Source organism: Trachemys scripta, chromosome 15, assembly GCF_013100865.1.
Source record: "Trachemys scripta elegans isolate TJP31775 chromosome 15, CAS_Tse_1.0, whole genome shotgun sequence".
NCBI classification, from domain to species: domain Eukaryota; kingdom Metazoa; phylum Chordata; order Testudines; family Emydidae; genus Trachemys; species Trachemys scripta.
The window spans coordinates 267,926-292,043 of record NC_048312.1 but is presented as its reverse complement, the minus strand read 5'-3'; the positions used below and the strand labels follow the sequence as shown (position 1 = coordinate 292,043).

The 24,118-nt window shown below is 43.8% G+C and overlaps 1 protein-coding gene across 1 annotated transcript in view; it reads left to right on the top strand.

The window, feature by feature from the left end:
* Positions 1–338: 338 nt before the first annotated feature.
* The window catches only part of ZNRF3 (zinc and ring finger 3), a 197,656-nt gene continuing 173,876 nt past the window's right edge, over positions 339–24,118 (top strand). Inside the window, exon 1 of the mRNA XM_034791197.1 lies at positions 339–526. The gene's annotated coding sequence lies outside the window, so the exon portion shown is untranslated. The remainder of the gene's footprint in view (positions 527–24,118) is intronic.

Sequence of the window (24,118 nt, the reverse complement as noted above, 5' to 3'; positions counted from 1 at the left end):
GCGGGCGGGCTGGCGGGCGGGCGGGCGCGGGTCAGCGCGCGGGGGCGGGGATAACCCCGCGGTAGCTGTCACGTGGAGCAGATGAAAGGGACGCGGCTTGGCAGGCAGGCCAGGAGCCGGAGCGAGGGAAGGGGAGCGAGGGGCAGGCGGAGGCGCGGGGCTGGGCGCCGCGGGGCAGAGGAGCCGCCGCTGCTGCCGCCATGGGGCGCTGACCCGCCCGGATCCCCCCGGGCCCCCGGAGCTGGAGCCGCTGGCGAGCGATGCGCGGCGGCTGGGCGCTGCCCCATCCCGCCGCGCGATGAGGGGCTGCGGGGCCGGCGCCGGCCCGGCCGTGCCGCCGCCGCTGCTGCTCGGGTTGCTGCTGGCCGCGGCCCCGGGCGCCGCGCTGGCCAAGGAGACGGCGTTCGTGGAGGTGGTGCTCTTCGAGTCCAGCCCCAGCGGCGACTACACCACCTACACCACGGGGCTGCAGGGGCGCTTCTCGCGGGCCGGGGCCACCCTCAGCGCCGAGGGCGAGATCGTGCAGGTGAGCGGCGGGGCTGCGCCGGGCCGGGCCGGGCGGCCAGCGGCTCCCTGCTCCCAAGATGGCTCCGCTCGGCCGGGAGCGGCGGCTGCACCGTGCGGGCTGCGGGCGGGCAGGGCCCGGAGCTCGGGCTGCGGGCTGCTCTCGGCTCGTCGGGGCGGCTGCCTTGGGAATGGGGGGGCTTGAAGGGCACCGGGGCGGAGCCGGGACGCGCTGCCCCTGCGTGCGGGAGGCTCCCCGCTGCCCCCTGCCTGCATCCTGGCCGGGGGTCGGCGCCCCTCACCTGCTGTCCCTGGGCTTGCGAGCGGCCGGGGCGGCTCGGCCTGGTCTCGGCGCCAAGGCTGCGGGGGACCCGGGGGCGACAGGGGCGCCCAAAGCGCCGGCCGTGCGCGGTGCAGAACGTGCCCCGCATGTGGCCCCAGCCCTTCTGTCCGCGCTGGGCCTGGCCCCGGCTCTGGGGACCGAGCCCTGGTGTCCCACGTGGGCAGGGCACTTGCCTGAGAAGGGGGCTGCAGGACTTGCCCGTGGGATCCCCTGGGTACTGGGCTGCCCCTGTCTCATTGAGTGCCCCGCAGTGGAGGGAGGTGACAGTAGTCATGCTACAAAGGGCCAATTTGTTGTAGTGTAATGTTGATTTAAACAGCCCCCTGACTGCTCTTGTTGCTTATGCCTCTGCAGTTTGGACTCCTGACTGGGAACTGGGGGATAGTTTCCCTCTCACTTGGTTTAAGTACTTAAATAGGAATGGGAGAACCAGGAACTCTGAGGCTGCAGTAACCTGGAGATTTCACCCTTTCTGACAGGGCCTCGAGGCACCTTGTTACTAAATGAAAGAAATCTGCATTCCAGAGGAAGCTTGATATGGAGGGATTAAAAAATACTCTATTTGCAGGGCTTACTTTGTCTGAGATGTGAAGGAAGGCAGTGGTGCTGACCTACTGCTTATGATTGTTGTAACTGGATGCTGTTACTTTTTTGTCTCGCTTTGCAAAGGCTTTGGAGAAACTCTAGTAGGTCTGTGGGCATAAATTATATTGCCAAGGCTGCTGGTGGTGGGAAGAGTTTTTTAAAAGGGTTTGGTATCTCTTTGAACCTACTAAAGCTTTGTACACATCTGGGTATTGCTAACCTCTCACTCACTTCCCCTTCCCGTAAGAATAACAGTGATTTGAATTTGTTTGGTGTTTTGATTTTATATACTAGAGAATGTTTCTGCAAAGAAAATGCATTGAGATTTATTTTCTTCAGGTTCTGAGTGAATCTTATTTGCTATTAATAATTACTGACTGCATAGCGTCAACAGTTGAAACTTTCCTGCGTTCTTGAAACATGCTATGGCGTTTCTACTCTAGCACGTTTTGGGAAATGGCCTTTGCACTTCCACCAGGGACAGCAATGATGAGCGTGCACAGGGTGCAAGTGATTATACTGCTGTCCTGTGTCTAGCTGTTCTGAGCCAAGTTAGATACAGAGGTAAAAGTGCCTGTGCCCAGCTTACATTAATGTTACTCCTGGGGAACTGCATTCATGGTAGTGCAATGGTGAGAGTCTTTTCAAAACATGTCACAGTAGGCAAAGCTTGCATGGAATGGATTTATAAGTGATCTTTGTACCACACTGTAAAGTACTGCAACTTTGTCTGGCTAGGTGGTTTTTGCATGAGTAGAAATGGTTGACCACTCCAGGCTGTAAAACAGAAGATTAAAACTTCAGTATGCTGTGTGATAGCCTATGCCAGGGGTTCTCAACCTTTTTCCACCCCCACCCCCATCTCACTCAGTAGGCCACCCACCTGTGTGGGACTGTGTGCTGGTGTTGGCCGCAGAGCCAGGTTCTGACCGGCTGCGTGAGCAGTCAAAGGGGGCTGGGAGTGGAGGAGCAGCTGCAACCCCAGGCACCAGCAACAGACGGGGAATGCCAGGGCTGCCCACTCCATGGCACCATTAGCCAGAGGAGCAGCTGCCCCGCTCTGCCTGGCTCTGGCTTCCCACCTAGGATCTGGCCAGAGGGTGAGGCTTGAGGGGGGCTGAGGGAGAGGAGGAGGTGGAGGGTATATGGAGCTGCCCGCAGGACTACCCCACTCTGGGTAAGGCATTGCAGTTTTAGGGGGGGTGACACCCTTGTGCCCCCTGAACTCTACCCATGGGCTCAGGGCTTCAGCAGGGGTGTTTGGGGTGGGGGGGAAGAGCTTGGAGTTTCAGCCATGCACTGCCCCTGGCTTCGGAGGGGTAGACAGGGGAGCTCAGGGTTTCAGTCCTGTGGGGGGAGGAGGGGGTGCAAGGGATGGGGTGTCAGCCTTGCGCCACCCCTGGTGTCCAACCTGTGGGCGGGTGCCGGGCCTTGGGGTTTCAACAGTGGCCCCTTGACAGGCCCAGTTGGGAACTGTTGTCCCATATGATTCACATACACAACTCTTGTAGAAAGTGAAGGAGAAAATATTCAAGAGTAACATGTTCAGTTTGTTGGAGAAAGCAATCAAGAAGTTATGGTTCTGGATTTTGCCGATTTATCAGTTCTTGTGGTGATTACCCATACATGTACTGTAGGTTCTTTGCAAAATTATTTAGCTTTCTCTAAAGCTTAGATTTTTGTTGAAAATTTTTGATTTGAGACTCGTCAAAGAACTGTTGAACTTGCTGTTTTGATACTTACAAAACATAGTATTAAAATATCTCTAGCAATTTATGCCGTTTCTGATGCTAAAATGTTTGGTTTTAGCTACCTTGTTCTTTCTGTGTATTTGGCTTTCTGTGGGTCACTTTGTTCAGTGTATTCACTAGTCCTTCACTCCAGAGCTAATCTCCAGTTAGCTATTTAATACAAAATTAAGTTTAAACACATCACTTAAAACTATCTTTATTCTTCTAAACAGGTAGATAATGTCAGAGTTTAGCAGAACCAGGCTAGTCCCTATTCTATCTGGAACTTTTGAAGTGCTTATCTAATTCCTTTGTAGTCATTAGCAATTGTTGACTTAATTTTTTTCTTTTGGCTAGGCTAAGTAAAGAAAATTGTACTTAAATGGTATTTTAATAAGTTTACTTGTTAAGTAATCACTAATAGCTGTCCTTATTTCACTTAAAACATCTGTGGAGTTGGTTTATTTGAGCATGAGCTCTGTATAAAAATACTGAATAGTAAGGGGTGTGTGTGTGGTGTGTGTGTGTTTTTTTTTTTTTTTTTTCTGTAGTTCAGAGACTATTCTTCCCTGTTCCCCTCTTGGCTTTGTTATGGAATTTACTGTGAAACTTTAAATTTTCTAAATTACAAAACTTTGTCACAAGAAGAAGAGTTGTGAAATCAGATTGCTGGTGGGGGGGGAACCCAGTAGAGCAATGAAGCAATTCAGTTTACTTTAAACTTTTTTTTTTAAATTGCTTTCAGGGGCTGAAATATATACATTACTGGAAAAATCAACGTTGTTAATTTTAGCATGGTAAAACTTTGAAAAACAGGATTTTATTCTTGCCATGAGATGAAACTTTGAATCCGTTGTCCAGAGGAGGCACGGTATTGAAAACTTTAGAGACTGTCAAGCTTTTAAAATATAAATGTAAAGTAAAAATACATTTTTAAGACTTGAACTGGCATAACTAGAAGCAAATGTGTTAAGTGATTTTTTTGTGTGTGTGGAGGGGGGGGGGCTGGCCTTTTATTATATGGACCAGCTGATTTGCCTATACTTAAAAACATGGGGTAGGAGTTGGGAATTAATGAAGCAAATTTTTGCTTTTTACACTGCTCACAATTTTTTTGCTAGTGGTTTTGTGCATGCATGTATGCAGCCACTACTTACCTCCCAAGCTATACTGTGTTTTAGATTTCAAATGAGATTTTAATTTATGCTCGTAAATAACTCGTATTAAGGTATTTCAGCCACCAGAGGGTGAAATATGCCAGATGTCGCTCCAAAGCAGGTAAAACTAGCACCATCAAAATCACTTCCTCTGTGTGCTCAGGCACTAGTGCACGTAGAGCATGTCTTACCTGTAGTGTGGATTCCTTGCTCTTTCCTGTCCCTTCTGGTGAGTGAGCTGTATGGTGTCTAAACTTGTTTGTACACTTTCATAACTTAAATTGAAAATTTCTAATATGAAACAAATTTCATAGATACGTACTCCAGCTTTGGATCATTATCTGAAATTCTGCAAAACTTGGAAATACAGGTCACCTGCCTAGTGATGTTAAAGATATATTTAACTGTAGTGAGTGGTATATCCTTTGTTTTAAACAAATGAAAAATACTCACTGAAGAGAACTCTTTTGAATGAGAAATACATTTCCACTCTAAATTTAGAAATGTTTAAGGAATGAATACAAGGAAATGTGGGTGTTTGTGCAACCTCATGACCATATTTGTTTTTAATTTTCATTTGCTCACTGGTCTTGAAAGCATTAGAACAAAACCATCAGAAATAAAAGCTTAAATGTGCATTATCTTTTAAATGTATGACTTATCAAATGGTTACTGATCAGTTTTCTATCTAAAAGCAATACACTAATGGTGTTTCTCCTGTTACTGGGACTGAGTCTGGCTGGGGTCAGGTGTGGCTGGGGTAGCTTTTCTGAAGTGTTAACTCCAACTATAAAGAGGTGAATTCTTAAGAGTTTGGTAAAGCATGTCCTTCAGGTCTTTGTGCCTCTGGTACCCCTTAAACTGACTAACGGTCTGATCCAGCAGTTGTGTATTGGCAACAAATGATCAGAATATTCTACATGCTTCAGAACAAAATCCTGTGTGTGGTGTTTGTTTGTGTGTGGTGGTTTGTGGTTTTTTTTTTTTTTTTTTTTTTTTTGGTGGGGATGGATGCTTAGAATGTTGATCGAGTTGGAGAGTGAGGAGGTCATAGAGGAGGCTTCTCAGTAGGTAACCACCAGAGTCAAGTGATCACATCTCCACTGCGTAGGGCTGAAGGTAGACATGGATGGGCAGGCTGTGACCAGCAGAGAGAAGAGGAGTTCTGTGTGGCTAGGAGTCTCCAGTCGATACCAAGTTCTCAAGTGTAGAAACTGTTTGCTTGTAAAGATACTTCTTAAGGTCCAGCTAGTCCAAGGGAATGAAGAGATGTACAAGACAGCTGTGAATGGCACTTCTGCCCTACCTGTAAGAAAATCAAGCTTGTCAACAAAGAGTTCTTCCGCCCTCCAAGGAAGACCGATGATCCTTGTTGGGGACTTTCTATTCTCAAAGAATAGAAAGAACATTCTGCAAGGGACAGGTGGATAATACAACAGTATGCTACTTTCCTGGAGTCAAGACCCAAGATGGCACTCTAAGATTGGATAGCCTTTTGAAGTCCATGGGGAAAAGATCCAGTGGTGGTGGTACATATTGGCACTAATGATGCTGTGTTGCAGGATATCTCACAGATAATTGATGACTCAGAAGTGTGAAGAATAACCAAGTGATCTTCTTGGAGATTCTTCTTGTCCCATGAGCAAAGGAAGACAGAAGGTAGAAGATTCCTTAAGTGAACCACTGGCTAAATAAGTGGTGTAAGGTTTTTGTGGAACACTGGGTCATCTTCTGGGGGGGAAGGGGTGTACAATTTGGATGGCCTCCATCTGGGGAGGGGCCTGTACAGTTTGGATGGGCTCCACATCAGCAAAAGGGGGACCAGTTTTCTCAGGGACAGGCTAGCTAGAGTAGGCAAGAGGGGATTAAATTAATAACAAAAGGGGAGCATAAAAAGAAGGAAGATATGAGCCCTCAGCACAAAATAGAGAAGTTTAGAAGAAAATCAAGGAACCAAAGGACATGAAGAGCAGAAATTATTTAATTGCCCATACACCAATGCTAGGAGCCTTGGTAACAAATAAGGAGTTGGAATTACTCATTTATAAATTTTAAATTTAATCTAGTTGGTATTACCAAAACCTGGTGGGATGATTCCTGTTACTGGAACATTACAAATCAATGGTTATAACCTATTTAGGAAGGATAAAATTGGCAAAAGGGGAAAGATGTGTATGTTAAAAAAACAAAATAAAATTTTCCAAGTCACTGATAAAGTGAAAGGAAGTGATTGTGAATGGTTATGGATGAATGTCCTAACAGAGAAAGTACAAGATGAGGTCTTAGTTGGTGTCTACTGCAGACAGGGAAACAGGCTGCTAGGTGTGTAAGGTGCCAATCTATAATGTATGGGAAAAGAGGCTGTGTGACTAGGGAATACCTCACTCAAATTGAGCTATGCTGGAAGTCCCAGGCTGCCAGTATTTAAAACAGCTTTGGAAATTCTAAAGATAGATGACTGTTTCTAACTCAATGTGTTGCATCCAAAATGAAGGCATTCTATACTAGGCTTCATCTTGACAGATGAAGAGTAACTTCCCCTTATTTAGTTCTGTGATAACTTAGGTACATGTGATCATAATTTGTGGACTATAAGGTGGATAGAAAGCTGGCTAGATCGTCGGGCTCAACGGGTAGTGATCAATAACTCCATGTCTAGTTGGCAGCCAGTATCAAGCGGAGTGCCCCAAGGGTTGGTCTTGGGACCGGTTTTGTTCAATATCTTCATTTAATGATCTGGAGGATGGTGTGGACTGCACTCGCAGCAAGTTTGCAGATGACACTAAACTGGGAGGAGTGGTAGATACACTGGAGGGTAGGGATAGGATACAGAGGGACCTAGACAAATTAGAGGATTGAGCCAAAAGAAACCTGATGAGGTTCAACAAGGACAAGTGCGGAGTCCTGCACTTAGGATGGAATAATCCCATTCACTGCTACAGACTAGGGACTGAATGGCTAGGAAGCAGTTCTGCAGAAAAGGACCTAGGGGTTACAGTGGATGAGAAGCTGGATATGAGTCAGTGTGCCCTTGTTGCCAAGAAGGCTAACAGCATTTTGGGCTGTATAAGTAGGGGCATTGCCAGCATATCCAGGGATTTGATCATTCCCCTCTATTTGGCATTGGTGAGGCCTCATCTGGAGTACTGTGTCCAGTTTTGGGCTCCACACTACAAGAAGGATGTGGAAAAATTGGAAGGAGTCCCACAGAGGGAACAGAAATGATTAGGGGCCTGGAGCACATGACTTATGAGGAGAGGCTGAGGGAACTGGGATTGTTTAGTCTGCAGAAGAGAAGAATGAGGTGGGGATTTGATAGCTGCTTTCAGCTACCTGAAGGGGGTTCCAAAGAGGATGGATTTAGACTGTTCTCAGTGGTAGCAGATGACAGAACAAGGAGTAATGGTCTCAAGTTGCAGTGGGGGAGGTTTAGAGGTGGATATTAGGAAAAACTTTTTTACTAGGAGGGTGGTGAAGCACTGGAATGGGTTACCTAGGGAGGTGGTGGAATCTCCTTCCTTAGAGGTTTGTAAGGTCAGGCTTAACAAAACCCTGGCTGGGATGATTTAGTTGGTGTTGGCCTTGCTTTGAGCAGGGGATAGGACTAGATGACCTCCCGAGGTCCCTTCCAACCCTGATATTCTATGATCCCATTTATAATGTTCAAACAGAATGAAGAGCAGACCAATGGTACATATAGTAGGTGCTTTAAAAGGGCCAGTTCCACAAAGGTGAAAACAATTATGAGCCAAATTGGTTGTAAGGAGGAATTTAATTGTAAACAATTCCCAATTATTCATATTTTTCTAATGTTTTTCTAGAGGCCCCAAAAGCCACAATCAAGGAAGAAGGCTGTATAGTTTAAAAACCAACCTGATTTATACAGGAAGTGAAGACAGCTATAAAAATATGTTTAAAAAAAAAAAAGGAAGAAAGGGGAAGCTGAAAGTAATAAATAGAAATCAGAAGTGATCAATTTTCTACAGTTTCTAAGGGAAGCCAAGGAACACACGGAGAAATCCATTACCAGCAGAGTAAATAACAGGTTCTTGCTGTTCTTAAAGCATATTGGGAAGAAAAAAGAACCCTAACAATGGAATTGTCCATTAGATGGAAATGATAGAATTATCAATAATAAAGCAGAAGAGGCAGAAGTGTTCAATAAATATTTCTGTTCTGTATTTGGGGGGGGGGAAAAGAGATGATAGTCACATCACATGAATGCACTCATTCCATTCCAATAGTATCTCAGTAGGATGTTAAACAGCAACTATTAAAGTTGGACATTCTTAAATCAGGTGCCCCAGATAACTTACATCCAAGAACTTTAAAAGACCTGGCTGAGGAGCCCGCCCGACTGTTAATGTGGATTTTCAGTAAGTCTTGGAACACCAGGGAAGTTCCAGAAGTCTGGAAGAAAGCTAATATTTAAAAAAGGGAAATGGGATGACCTGGGTAATTATAGGTATGTCAGTCTGACATTATCTGGGACCAATAGAGTGGCTGAGAATTAAGGGGGAGTTAATATAATGAATGCCAATCAACATGGGTTTATAGAAAATAGATAATTTTAAACTAGATGTTTTTTTCTGAGATTATAAGTTTGATAAATATAATAGTGTTGATTGTAATATATTTAGACTTTTGTAAGGTATTTGCCTTGGTACCACACAGCATTATGATTAAAAAAAACTAGAAGGAAATAAATTTAACATGGTAAACACTAAATTGATTAAAAACTGGCTGATAGACTTCAAAATGTAATTATAAACAGGGAATGATGGTTGAATGGGTGTGTTTCTAGTGGGGTCCTGTGGGGATAGGTTCTGGGACATACACTGTTTAACAGTTTTATTAATGACCTGGAAGAAAAGGAAAATCATTACTGATAGTTTTCAGGTGACCCAAAAATTGGAAATGGTCAATAATGAAGAGGACTAGTCCACTCATACAGAGCGATCTGGATTGCTTGGTAATTTGGGTGTGAATGTACAATATGCATTTTAATGTGACTAAATGTAGGCATCTAAGAACAGAGAATGTAGGCCATATTTACAGGATGGAGGACTCCATCTGGGAAGCAGTGACTCTGAAAAATATTTGGAAGTCATGGCAGATAATCGGCATCACACAGGGAACTCAGCTTCAGCTGTGGCCTAAAGGGCTAATACAATTCTTGGGTGCATAAAGAGGGGGATCTTGAGGTAGGAGTAGAGATTATTTTACCTCTGTATTGGTTACTGGTGTGACCAGTGCTGGAATACTGTGTCCAGTTCTGGTGTTCACCCACTGAAGAAGGATGTTGATAGATTGGAGAGGGTTCAGTGAAGAATCATGAGAATGAGTAAAGGATTAGAAAACATGTCTTTATAGTGAGACTCAAGGAACTCAGTTGATTTAGTTTGATCAAGTTGCCCCTTAACCTTCTCTTAGTCTAGAAGGACCTGTGTGAGGAACAAATATTTAATAATGGGACTCTTCAGTCTAGCTGAGCCAGTGGTGGGAAACTGAAGCTAGACATTCAAACTGGAAATAACCTCACTGTTAAAAATGCATGCCTTATTAATCATTGGGCCAATTCATCAAAGGTCATGGTGAATTCTCAATCGCTGACAATTTTAAAATCAAGATGAGATGTTTTTCCAACAGCTCTGCTCTAGGAATTAATTTAGGGAAGTTCTCTGGCTTTTGTTGGCAGTCTGACTAGACAATCATAGTGGTCCATTCTGGCCTTGGAATATGTGAATCTACAAAATCTGGAATATCTCTCTGCCTTAAAACAGAGCAGTACATTCTGTTGCTAGTGAGCTTGATTCTCTTTGCTGGCACAGGGAGGCATAAATAACACCTCTCCAGGGCAGCAGAGTCAACTGTACCCCTGTGGGGGAATTACTCTTGAAGGGAATGCAAATAATGTTTGCACTGCTGCTATTCCTTATCTATTGGCCACACCTATCATGTTGTTGCTGATCAATATTACCTGTTTTTGAGGCTTTGCTTGACACTTCTGACTGTGGCTTCCCTGGTGGATGTGAAGTATTTCATGTATGCTGTCACAAGTTTCATCTTCTCTTAAACCCATTGCTCGGGAGCTGCTTCTTGGGTTGTTACCGGTATGCTGGCAAAGGCTGTTGTATCTGGCCTGATATTTTGTCCTTCTGTGTTTGAACTACTGTTTGTGGGTTTTGTTCTAGTTATGTCAAACCAGTCTCTTACCCAGGTGTTGAAAAATAAATAAATGTTAAAAATTTATTTATTGGTAGAGTACTCACTTACGGTGCTCCAGTAATAAGCATCTTGGATTTTTATCAGAAATATCCTCTGGAGGTTGTAGGAGAGTTGTGAGTTATTTCTGCCAGCGTTTGACAAAACGTTGTGTTAAGTTCAGCTCTTTGTGCTGCCTGATGACCAGAACTTGATGCGTCATGGTGCTGCATTTGCTGAGATGGATGTTACCTGCACATTGTAATTATGTAGTCTCCTAGCTGGTCAAGGTAGAGGAAAGGGAGAGCAGAGTTCGTTCGTGTTCGTTCTCTCTCTCTAAAATACGGAGTAAATGAACAAGCAAACAAAATAAAATCCAGCAAGGTTTTTAAATATATCTACTTGTTTAACCATAGCAGGGCATCATCACTAACCCTTTTCCTAAACCTTTGCGCTATTGCTACCCCTAGTGCAACTCTGCTGGTGGAAGAAGTACTGTAGACTGGCTGCAGCATGGAAAACTCTAGGAAAAGAAGCCTAGTGTAGACAAGGGCCAGGAATGTTGTCTACTCTTCCCTGTTTTTTTGCTCGTTGTCTCACTGTAGGAGCAGAGATTGTGCTTTACCCAGCTCTTAAATGAAAGTGGAAGCATATAGAGTGTAACAAATACTTGGTACTAGAGTATAATTTGTTTAAATAGTTTAGAAACAAAATCCAGAGCTTTAAGTGGTCTGAATAAAAACAATTTCTCAGTTGCTTGTGTCTCACTTCTTGGGTCATGTGATGTTAGTCTACTTATTTGTCGAGTTGCCTTTAGTCTCTCAGGAAAAAAGATTAAGAAAATTTCAAATGTTTAGAAGGCCTTCCTTTTTTCCTGTGCTGCTTTTTCCTCTGGATAATCCTCCTCAGGTGTTCCCTGTGCATCCTAAAGCGGGGGGGTGGGCAAATTCCATGGTATTCTTTGACAGGTCACCTTTAAATACTGAAACATAATGGGGATAGGGTTCTGACTCTTATCAAGAAGGGAGCTGGAATGAAAGCTGCAGCTAGGAGAGAAGTGTGGCAATGATTGGAGGAGACCAGGTTAAGCAAAAGTTTGTTAATGCAAAGTTTCATTTCTTGTCTTTTCATTCATCCATAGTTAAAATACTAGTGAATTTTTTGTCTCTCTCCAATTGAGAGCCTATAGGCTAATCAAAATCAGGAAGTGGAATTATTCATGGCTTTGAATTACAAGCATGTTGGATTTTTTTTGGCAGTTATCTTTTTAACGTGAAGATAGCTGGGTTTTGTTCCACATCGCTGCCAGATGTCTTAATTGTAAGGCATTGTTGGAGTGCCACTGCTACCCACAGCTCCAGACATCAGCTGAAGTATAGTCCTCTGGTAAATTGCTTGAGACCCTAGGCCTAAAGATTAGCATGTTCAGCAGCAGTGATCTGTACTCAGAATTGCTTTGTTTTCCTGTCTTTGGAATTTGGGTTCTTGGAGATGAATACAGAAGTTTCAAATTACTACTTATTTTAGTAGAGATTGGATAAACCTCTAAACTTGTGGCCTTTGAATAGCAAAGTGGGGGGGATGGAGAAGAATGTTTTTGATCTGCTTGCTTCCATGTTGGATACAAAGTAGTCAAGGTATGCTTCTGAATCTTGCATTTAAACTTCCATTTTCAGCCACTGAATCTGAACACTGCTCCTGAACTCAGCCTAAACCTGATTTGGATTCTCTCACCAATCCTTGCCCCATTTAATGTTCTATCACAGGGGATCTCAAACTGGGGGTCACGACCCCTGAGGGGTTGCGAGCTGCCAGCCTCCACCCCAAACCCCACTTTGCCTCCAGCATTTATAATGGTGTTACATTAAAAACACTTTTATATATTTATAATGGGGGGGGGGTGGGGCGCACACAGAGGCTTGCTATATGAAAGGGGTCACCAGTACAAAAGTCTGAGAACCCCTGTTCTATCAGTTAAGGTGGTTGAGTGAAAAATCGAAGATGTTTATTTTTCATGGATGCTCTCTGAAGAAAATCAGTGTTCACACGTTTCTTCTATCAGCAGGGGAACCTAATAGTATCAGTGCCTCATTAATTTAGTACCGGGTGAGCCAAAATTCAAGTGCGGTGTTCTAGACAGTGTCATCAGGGCAAACAGGAATTGTTTCACACTTGGACTAGTTACTCATATCTCTCCTTTACTAAACCAAGCTTGGTGCAATATTTTGTTTGTTCAGCCTCCAATTCCTTTTTGTTTCTACCCTGTTCTAGATATTGTGGCATTGAGACTTGCCTGTGGGGATCTGCTCTGGCTTAAGCAAACGAAATCCCCACAGTACTGTACCCCTCACATGTGTTATAGCGTAGCACGTACAACTGTAAGTTTCAACCAGACACTCTTATGAATTATTTCTTTATTTAGGCTACATGCCAAGCACTGAGACACGAACCAGTGGTTTTAAAATGTCCTGTGAGCTGGCAGGACCTGTTATGTTGTCTGATGTAAGTAGGAGGTTGGATATGTCTGCATTATATTAGCACTTTGCCAGTCCTCACCCCAGACTGCTGGGATTTCTTACCAAGGTGCTGTGCCTGTAGCTTGTTCAGGGGCTCCATCCATTATCTGTTTCTGCCCACAACCTCCTTAGTGCTTTAGTAGTAGAAGTCTGATACTCCATCCATCTCCACTACCTCCTGGCTGGCGTGAAGGGGAGGCATTCTCATTGTGAATAGTACCAATGGCTGTCTCTTCTGATGTTGAGAGCTGAGCAGTTTGAAATTGACTGGAGTCACAAGTTTTGCTGGTGACTAGTGTTCTGAGTAGAGTCCTGTTTGTTCCCAAGCCCCAGAAAATTAAAACTATGAACAAGGTGCTAAGGGTATATCTACACTGCAATTTGGTATCTGCGGCTGGCCCTGGCTAATGGGGCTTGGGCTAAGGGGCTGTTTAATTGCAATGTAGACGTTCAGGCTTGAGCCTGAGCCCAAACATTTACACCACAGTTAAACAGCCCCTTAGCTGAAGCTCCGTGAGCTTGAGTTAGCTGACTTGGGCCAGTTCCAGGTCTCTAATTGCAGTGTAGATGTAGCTATAGGGCTCGGACACCGTTTTAATAGTGCAAAGTAAAAAAACTAAACTGCTGTCAGTGGACTCAGGAAGATAGCACTAAAATGGACCGTGTTGGGAAAGATAAATTTTGCTAACCTGGGGTCCAAAATAATTTTTTAAATTGCAAGACAAACTACTTAATGCTGAGAGTACATAATAGTAACATAAGGGTAAAAAAAAAAAGTCACAGGTGTGTTATAACCATCTGTGGCGGTCCATGCCCCCCAAGGGTACGAGCGGCATGGACTATCCGCCACAGTCCATAAAATAGCCCTTTGGTTCATGGCAGTGTGGCTTAGCGGCAGGAGTCCATGAAGCAACACTTAGGTGGAGGGTAGCCTGGCCTAGCGGCCAGAGTCTATGGTGTCCCCTTTAATGCAGGGAGACATGGCCTGACTGCCGGAGTCTATAATACTGCCCCTGGCTACAGGATAGTGTGGCGTAGTGGCCAGAATCTTTATCGTTGGGGGTGTAACAGCCCTGGTGGGGGGGAGGGACCTAGGGCCCTGGGTCAAACAGTGGTGTAGTGGCTCACCACCAACTCAGCGGGGGGGGAGGGTTCCAACCTAAACACCCTGAGTTTCCCCTGGGGGAGAGGTACCACTCTGTCACCCTCCCAGGGTCACTTCCTATCAGGCTCTCCGATGGGATTTCCCAGGAGTCGTCGGGTCCTCAGAGCTCTGCGGATCCGGTCGTCCCCCGGGTCTACTCCAATCGCCGGAGTGCAGGTGGACTGTGGACGGCGTTGCTTCCCGGTGCAGTCAGTGGCTGTGGCTGGCCGTCTGCAGGAGCTCCCCGGCAGGTCCTCCTCATACAGACTCCAGCCCAGAATGAGCTGGTCTCCCTCCCTTTATACTCCTGTAGCACTTGGAGCATGCCCAGCCTTCCCAGGGTGGCGGGACTTCCTCTGCCAGTCCCTGGGGCTTAACTCTGTCCAGGTTAAGGCGGGGTGGCCTGACCCCCCGCCACACCATCCTATAACAAGCATTACAAACCAAGGAAATTCAGAGTTACATTTGAGATCCAAACATCTTAAGATACGGAAATGTGCAGTAAAGGCACTCTAACAACCTAGGCCGTGCAATAATCATGCAGTTCTGGTGTCCAGGAAGCTGATGTTGGTGTGGGAGTGCTGTAGAGCAGTGGCTTTCAAACTGTGGATTGTGACCCAGTACTGGGTTGCGGAATGTAAGGCACTAGGTCATAAGAGCAGCCATACTGGGTCAGACCAAAGGTCCATCCAGCCCAGTATCCTGTCTACCGACAGTGGCCAATGCCAGGTGCCCCAGAGGGAGTGAACCTAACAGGTAATGATCAAGTGATCTCTCTCCTGCTATCCATCTCCACCCGCTGACAAACAGAGGCTAGGGACACTGTTCCTTACCCATCCTGGCTAATAGCCGTTAATGGACTTAACCTCCATGAATTTATCTAGTTCTCTTTTAAACCCTGTTGTAGTCCTAGCCTTCACAACTTCCTCAGGCAAGGAGTTTCACAGGTTGACTGTGCGCTGTGTGAAGAATAACTTCCTTTTATTTGTTTAAACCGCCGATCGGGCTGTTAAAAGTCCTGTCAGCAGTGCTGCCTGGCTAAGGCAGGCTAGTCCCTACCTATTCTGACACTGTGCTGCGCCCTGGAAGTGGCCAGCAACAGGTCTGTCTCCTAGGCAGGGCGGGCCCTGGGGCTCTGTGCAGTGTCCGGGGCTCTGTGCAGTGTCCCGAGAACTGGCATTGCACTCCCATTGGCTGGGAACCAGTGCAGTGATGTCTGCAGATGGCCCCTGGAGCCTCAGAGCTTTGCCAAACAGTAGTGAAGTGACCTTCCAAAATCTTGATACAGAGCCCAAATCTATTCCTTTAAAAGGGTTGGTCAAAGAGTGGCTTTCTGGGGGCGCAAGTAGCGATCACTGTCTTTAAGCTAGTAGTTGACAGGTAAACACTTCAATCACTACCTGAAAGTTTGGAGCCTGTACTGAAGACCTTACCCTGCCAGGATGTTGACAGAACCGTGACCATTTCCTCCCTTTTTTATGCTGAAATTGAGGAGAGTAAAACTGGCTCTCAGGGGTCGAATTTAAAAATCCCAAAGATTTAGAGGCATGCTAAAACGCAAATTTCTCCAACTGGTTGCATGTTCAGTTTTCTCACTTGTGTACATCAAGGCTGGATCTGTAAGAGTAGGATGGATTAAATGTAATTACAGCCTGCACGTAGTATTGCCAGCAGTTGTGGCCAGTAGTGCCACAAAGACAATTGGCAACAGAGGGTCCTGTGGCACCTTTAAGACTAACAGAAGTGTTGGGAGCATAAGCTTTTGTGGGTAAGAACCTCACTTCTTCAGATGCAAGTAATGGAATTTTCCAAGGCAGGTATAAATCAGTATGGAGATAACAAGGTTAGTTCAATCAGGGAGGGTGAGTTGCTCTGCTAGCAGTTGAGGTGTGAACACCAAGGGAGGAGAAACTGCTTCTGTAGTTGGATAGCCATTCACAGTCTTTGTTTAATCCTGATCTGATGGTGTCAAACTTGCAAATGAACTGGAGCTCAGCAGTTTTTCTTTGGAGTCTGGTCCTGTGACAGAATTGGCACATGTCCTCAGTGCGCCAAGCCTGGCAGATGTAGTTATGGGACAGGGTGACTCCACTATAGCAATGAAAGTAAAGGGCTCCTAAAATGGTACCAGGTGAAGCATCAAGAAGAGAACATGATTTGATGTTGCACTTCTTGCTGGAAAAGACAGACTGCTCCACTGCAAGACAGTGTTAAAGAAAATCCTCAAGCAGTTGTATACAACCACTGATTAACATGCATAGTAATTTTCCTCCAGTTTAGACCATTTTGCTGTGTAACATATATTTAAAAATGCTCCCTTTTTATTAGTCTTCTAGACTTTTTTTGTTCTGAGATTTCAAAGTGAGGCCCTCTTTAGACCAAAATAGTCTTCATAAGTACAAACTACTAAGTGTGAAGTCTGGGAGACCTACATCTGGTAGGTAAGGAAAGTAGAAGGTGGAGGTGGTGACCCATTGTGTGGGGGTGGGGGTGTTAGATCTGTGTACACAGTTCTGTGAGTTGTATGTATTCTGCATTTAAGGTATATTAAAAGACTATGACAAAAAATGTAAGTGCTGAATTCAGGAAATATGGAGGTTTAATGTGTGATATTAATTCTGACCTGGTATATTTGCATTATTGTCTAACAGTAGTCCTGGTTTGACCATATTAATGCTTGCAGATTAAAAAAGTCCACTCTGTTCCTATCTGTTTATTTTTACTCTGAAGGGTACTTATTTAACTTGTAAAGGAAAAAAGAAAATTTAGCTTGAATCTTTTGGTGTTTTCTGATGTACAAAGACCTGAAAGATGGCTTTATTTAAAAACAAAAAATATTGTTTTAAGAAATTCAGGCCCTGTTTAACTTGGGAGTCTCTGGCCTTGTCTGCACTGAGGAATTTTATCAAAAAAATTCTTTCCCCCCCAGTGGTCCTATTGTCTGAAATGCACCTGTTTGGTTATTGGTAGGAGCTCTAGAATAAGGTGGTGGTAGCATTGACAATTAAATCTGTTTGCATTCAGTTAACATCCCCTTTATGCTCTTTTTGTTTTAAAAAGGTTAAACTGACTGTAGCTTTAGATTAGGTTTTACAGTGCTTAAGCTACAGTATAGCCTTGCATCATTCTGAGTAGCAAAACAAGTTGCAGGGTCAATAAGGAGGTTGCAGGGGAGTGCTAGGGGGCATATTTCAAATGGAGTAGTCACGCTTTGAGTGCTGCCGTTTAATTAGCTGCACAGGCATGCACATTACAAGTACGCACCTCCTACTGTGAATTTATTGCGTGTGCTTGGTAAGCAACTTCTAAATGCTTCTGATTTTACAGTGTTTGAAAAAATTGCTCCTAATTTAGCAAAGGCACTAGTCCCTACTGATTGCACTCTGTGCCAGATTCACCTTCCAAAATTGAGCCTTTTAATGTGGGCCTGTTCAAAAATGTGGCTAAAATGAATTTGAAGTGTGTGTGCGTGTGTGTTTTTTTTTTTTTTTTTTTTTTTTCTCCCTCTCCCAAAACTCAAATGCTTGAGACTTTTTTCCCCCTCAAATCCTTCGTATAAATTGATCTTTGGAAAAACAGTAAGGGTGGAAACTTTCCGTTCCAAAATGAAATGTTTAGGAAAGCTAGGGGCATGTGGACATGCAGGATTATAATTATGTGACTGCTTTAGTGTTCTGAAAACTGCTACATTCTTGTTTGTGCATTAGTGCAGTACTTGAAGAATCTATGCAGTTGTCCAGGGGAATTTGCCTTCCAGGCTGTGAGTTCATCTTAAGGAAAGTGGCATTGAAGGTTTAGTGGATTCTCTCCTGTTATAGCTTGGGCCTATTTGAATGTATGGCACAAACAGCTGAAATCTAGTAGGTTTTATCTAAAACAAAACATTTCAACACCTCACCAATGGTATTTAAAAAGCCCAAACCAGCTGTTGCACATACTAACCTTGGTGACTTGTTCCTCCTACCCTAAAGTGTTGCCCCTCCCCCGGCTAGAATGTGGGTGTGGAGGTGGGAATAGAGGCCAGCCTCCCTCATGGAGTAACTGCTGCCTTTCCTCTGAACCAGAGTGAGTTTCTCCCCTCTGATTTTTCTCATTTGCTTTATTGCCATTGGTGGTTTAGTCAACTTCATCTCCAGCATTCTGTGAATGCAGCTCTTCAGCTACCCAGTCTCGCTCCCACAGCTCATTGCTGCTCTACCTCCCTCTTCCTTTATCCACTCCTCATTCTCCAGCAATCCTTTCCTCTCCCTTGCTTCACCCCTGTGCACTCCCCCAACCCCCAACGTTAATTCATGTAGTAATGTATCTTCTAAAAGGACATGGTCCTAACCTGCTGTGTCGCTTCCATTACTTTGGTTTCTTTTAGGGTTACCATATTTGAACATTGAAAAAAGAGGACACTCCATGGGGGGCCTTGGCCCCGCCCCCATTCCAACCCGTTCCCCAAATGCCCGGCCCCGCCTCCTCCCCAGAGTGCGCCGCATTCTTCCTCCCACCCCCCACCCAGCCATGTGAAATAGCTGTTTCGCAGCGCAAGTGCTGGGAGCTGGGGGGAAAAGCAGGCACTCTCTCGAGTGATCAACATCCTTTCTCTTTCTTGAATGATCAACTCTTCTTTGGGGAAAAATAATAATGGCAAAATCCTGGATGTTTTTAGATATTTAAAAATTCCTCCCGGACAGCAATTTAAGAACCAAAAAGCCGGACATGTCTGGGAAAATACAGACATATGGTAACCCTAGTCATTTTGCTTGTGTGCTATATCTTTTATCCCACATTTGGTTTGTCTCCCGTATTTCCTAAGCTCTTCGAGGAAGGAACTGCCTCACTGTGTTTGTACATCATCTAGTATTGTGGGGCCATGACTCTGATTTGGGTCTCTTGGTATTTACTGTAACATAGGTTTTAAACCACACTTCTTTATAATTAACTATGTAGTAACAGGAATAAGTACTGAGTGTGTATCTTTGTCAGTGCTACACTTTACAGAATTTCTTGACTCCATAATTCTTAAGTACCGCTTCTTAAAAATAAGGAATTTGTTGTGAGCAGGGCCGGCGCCAGGCACCAGCGCAGCAAGCAGGTGCTTGAGGTGGCACGTCCGGCTCTTCGGCAGTGGGTCCCTCAGTCCCTCTCGGAGGGAAGAACCCACTGCCGAATTGCCGCCGAAGAATGAAGTAGTACGGTAGAGCTGCTGCTGAAGTGCCACCGATCGTGGCTTTTTCTCCCCCGCCGCTTATGGTGACGGAAATGCTGGAGCTGGCCCTGGCCCTGGTTGTGAGGCAGGGAAACCTACATTAATGTAACAGTTGCAAACAAAGTCTGGCAGTGCAAAAGATTACCATTATTCTAAGAACCTTGCATACATTTTGAAGTTGTTAAATGTGAGAGTTAATGTTACATTTCTCATAGCAACTTTTGGGTTACCTTACTCGACTTAATTGCATATCACTCATCTTAAATGCAACAGACTTTTTCCTAAATTTCTAACTTTCAGTATTCTTGCAGTTATCTTTAATTAGATAGCTAAGCACTTCTCTTAGTATTTCATCATTACAGGAATATACTGACAGATTACAATAGTTTCTCCAGTAGGCTTGTCTTAAATGTGTTGAGTTGGGAAGACTCAGCTATCAGTGGCTGATAACGATGAGATCAAAAGTACTTTCTACTGCGTTAGTCTGTTAAGAAAGTATGATTTGTGCTCTGAATTTCCCCTAAGTATTTGATCAGACAGCCTCAGTAGTGTTTGAATATTTAATCAGATAGGGAACATACCCACTGATTTCCTGAAGTATCTGTTCTGTGTGATCGGATTAAATCAAATTTATACCAAGGCTAATTTAAGAGTAGCTATTCTAATTTTTTGAAGCCTGCCAACATTTGTTTTTGGGGCTTGGATGCCAGTGGTCCTGGAACCTAGAAAAATTCCAACTGAAAATAATATGGGGGAAAAATTAAGGTACCTTTGTCAGTTAAAGCGCTGAAGCGTTTTGACAGTGTCTCGAAAGGGTTAAGCTTTAATTAGCTCACTCACAAGGTATTTAATATCCTTATTAAATCCCAACTGCTGGTTTAAAAAAAAAAAAAAATTTCTTATAGTGAATAAAATTTCTTGAGGAACTGAGCTTCTGCCTCTCAGATCAGAGGCTCACATGTCGAAGCTGGCAGTGCTAGAGGCTAGTTCCTATCTGTGTGACAGCATTTTTAATTTACCAGGACCAGCTTTGATGTTCTTCAATATTTATAGGCAGCTACAATCACTTCAGTGTGCACATTTTTAACTGGAGCAAAAGTTCCTCCACATGCAAGAAACTTTTTTACCTTTTGTCCATTGTGAATTTGCAGAATATATGAATGCAGTAGAAAATGCAAAACAACAAAATTATGAAAAAAAACCACTTGTTCTCTTCAAGGTCCTGCGGTGGGGGTGGGTCACCAAATGAAATTAATAGGAGCAGTTTAAAACAAACACAGTATTTCTTCATACAACACACAGTCAACCTGTGGCACTCTTTGCCAGAGGATATTGTGAACGCCAAGGCTACAACAGAGTTCAAAAAAGAACTAGATAAGTTCATGGAGGATAGGTCCATCAATGGCTTTTAGCCAGGATGGGCAGGGATAGTGTCCCTAGCCTTTGTTTGCCAGACTTGGGAATGGGCAACAGGGGATGGATCACATGATTACCTGTTCTGTTAATTCCCTCTGGAGCACCTGGCATTGGCCACTGTCAGACAGGATACTGGGCTAGATGGGCCTTTGGTCTGACCCAGTGTGACTGTTCTTATGTAATGCCTTGTCTCTGACAGTGGCCAGCATCAGACACTTCAGAGAAAGGTATAAGAGCCCCACAGGAGGCAGACTTGGGGTAATCTGCCCCCTTCTTTAAGTCTTATCCTGATCTCTAGTAGCTAAAGATGGGTGTAAATCCTGAGTATGAGTTTGTTAGAGTTGGTTAGAAAAAATCTCCTCATTTTTCATTGTAGTATTCTGATTCATCAAGATTGGAATGTTCCACTGGGATGGCTTTGATTTCAGTGAAGTTCTGACGGTACCCAGGTAGGAACATGGTTTCCCGCTATGGCAGCATCGCTCCTCAGTAAACCACCTGCTGGACTACTTCAGAGTCAGGAACTTCAGAGCTTCTGGGTCTGGGGCAGCCCACCTGATGCACTGCCCCACAGCCCTAGGCGCCAGTCTCTTTTGTGAGACTTCAAAAAAAAAAAAATTGTGTTCTGATTCCGAACAAAATCAAATTGAAATATTGAAGTCCTCTGTGAAATTGAATTGGCATTTTTAGCACAGCTCTGGTTTCAATATGCCTTTCACAAAAAGTTCATTAATTATAATTCTGAATATACTTTATTCATATAAATGTTCAGCTCTGTTTTGAGTCTTGTTAAATTCTATCTACACAGCAAAGAAAAACCCTTGTCTGTGACCCTTCCACCCTGGAAGGCTGGGGCTCCAGCCTGAGCCTGGAAGTTTACACAGCAATGAAACAGCCCATGAGCCTTACTCGGCTAGCATGGGCCAACCCTGGGTGTTCAGTGGCTGTGTAGACATACCCAGTTACTTCCTGTGGCAGTGAGTTCCACAGATTAATTAAATATTGTGTGAAAAAGTATTTTCTTTTGTCAGTTTTGACACTGAATGCTAGTTTTCTCTGTTCTGCTGAGTTGCTGAAGTTGTATTATTCTCTCTGCTCTATTCTTTGGATTTTATTGCAGTCTGACTTATCACTATTATTCAGTTCTTCATAGAACCATCTGTCCTAATCAGCAGAAACAGCAAAGCTCTCTTCATCTTTAGTATTGTCCGTATGAACGCCAAATATTTCAGTTAATCTTTTGCGTGCCAGTTTTTTTTTTTTTGTAGTGTAGGGTGGAATGATTCACTTCCAGTGAAGACCTCTTCTTGCATAATATTAACCTGTCTCTCTTAGCTTTTATTCTTCCCCTGACGACAAAAAGGGTTTTAAGACAGTCAGTATCTAAGTATTGGATATCTCATGCACTAGTTTGACTTCACAAAGTTATTCGCTTCCTCTTCTCTTCCCCCTCACCCCCCATTCCACCCATGCAAAGTGTTATCAGGTGGTGATAGTTTGTGCAAGGTTGTTTGCTCACTACTTTTGTAGTATAGACTAGGCCTTATGTTTGCAAGTATTATACGAGGGACAGTTGGCTGGTATAGGAAGTGTACTTTTTTGCCTGTATAAGATAGTTTTGTGAGCATAATTTATTGCATTTTGGCAAGTGAAATCTATACTGGCAAAAGCACTGTAACTGAGTCTACACTAGGGCTTTTGTTGGTGTTGAAATTTTACAAAAAGAAAATCACATCCCTAACTGACATTATACTGGCAAGCTTCTAAATGTTCTCCAGTCTAGTTTTACATGTACTAACAGGTCAAGCTGAAGCCTTGGCGGCACACTTTTAGGTTTCAGCTTGGCCAGCTAGCACTCATTAAAGTTGATGCTTCCTTGTCTATACTAGACTTTTAGAATATTAGCTAAAATGTGCTACTGCCACATCTTTGAATGGAAGGCCTTGTTCTCAGTACAAAAGAGTTCTTAACTTGAGTTAGCTAACTGAACATCAAGTCTAGTGAAGACAAGGCACTGTGTATTTTTCATACAAGCTAGCAGTGGGTTAATTCAGCTTGCTGATTTGTGTGGAAATTACAGGCTGCCTTGTCTTCACTAGGATTTTACCTTGATAGCTAACTTGAGTTAGCTGACTTTTTTTGTAGTTACACACAACCCTTGTCAAGACAAATTCTCAGTTAGTTGGCAGTTCAGCTGTCCTATTATGTGGTGTGGAGAAGTGGTGGGATTTAATGCTTATTGTGTGTTCAGTCTTCATATTTTGCTGTGCAAAACAAGGTCCCAAACTTTAGTTTTTAAGCTTAAAAAAACAGAAGAACAAGGATGTCTGTCTTTTTAAGTGACATGTGACACCCTGGGACCCCAATATTCACCGCTGTCAAGTAATTAGGATATGTGTTGTGTTTTTGTTTTAAAAAAAAAAAAATGCTTTGTAAGGTATCCTTCTAAAAGTCTTGATCTGCTACACATTAATATCTTATTGGATTGTATGTGCTATGGTCGTGTATGAAGTTTGGCTATGTATGTAAGGGGAAAGACAATAACAGGAAATGTGGAAATGGCAAAGGTGCTTAATTACTTTATTTTGGTTTTCACCACGAAGGTTGGTGGCGATTGGAGGTTTAACATAGTGAATGCTAGTGAAAATGAGGTAGGATCAGAGCCTAAAATAGGGAAAGAACAAGTCAAAAAGTACATAGACAAGATAGAGGTCTTCAAATCACCAGGGCCTGATGAAATGCATCCTAGAATACTCAAGGAGCTGACTGAGGAGATATTTGAGCCATTAGCAATTATCTTTGAAAACTCATGGAAGACGGGTGAGATTCCAGAAGACTGGAAAAGGGCAAATAGAGCGCCCATCCTTAAAAAGGGAAATAAGGACAAACTGGGGAATTACAGACCTTAACTTCTGTACCCATAAAGATAATGGAGCAAATAATTAAGCAATCAGTTTGCAAGCACCTAGAAGATAAGGTGATAAATAAGTTGGCATGGATTTGTCAAGAACAAATTGTTTTAAACCAACCTGATAGCTTTCTTTGACAGGGTAACAAGCCTTGTGGATAAGGGGGAAGTGGTAGATGTGGTATATTTTGACTTTAGTTAGGCTTTTTGATACTGTCTCACATGACCTTCTAATAAACAAACTAGGTAAGTACAACCTAGATGGAGCTACTATGAAATGGGTGCATAATTGGTTGCAAAATTGTTCCTAGAGAGTAGTTCAGTGGTTCAGTCATGCTGGAAGGGCATAAGTGGGATCCCGCAGGGATTTGTTATGGATCCGGTTCTATTGAATATCTTTTATCAATGATTTAG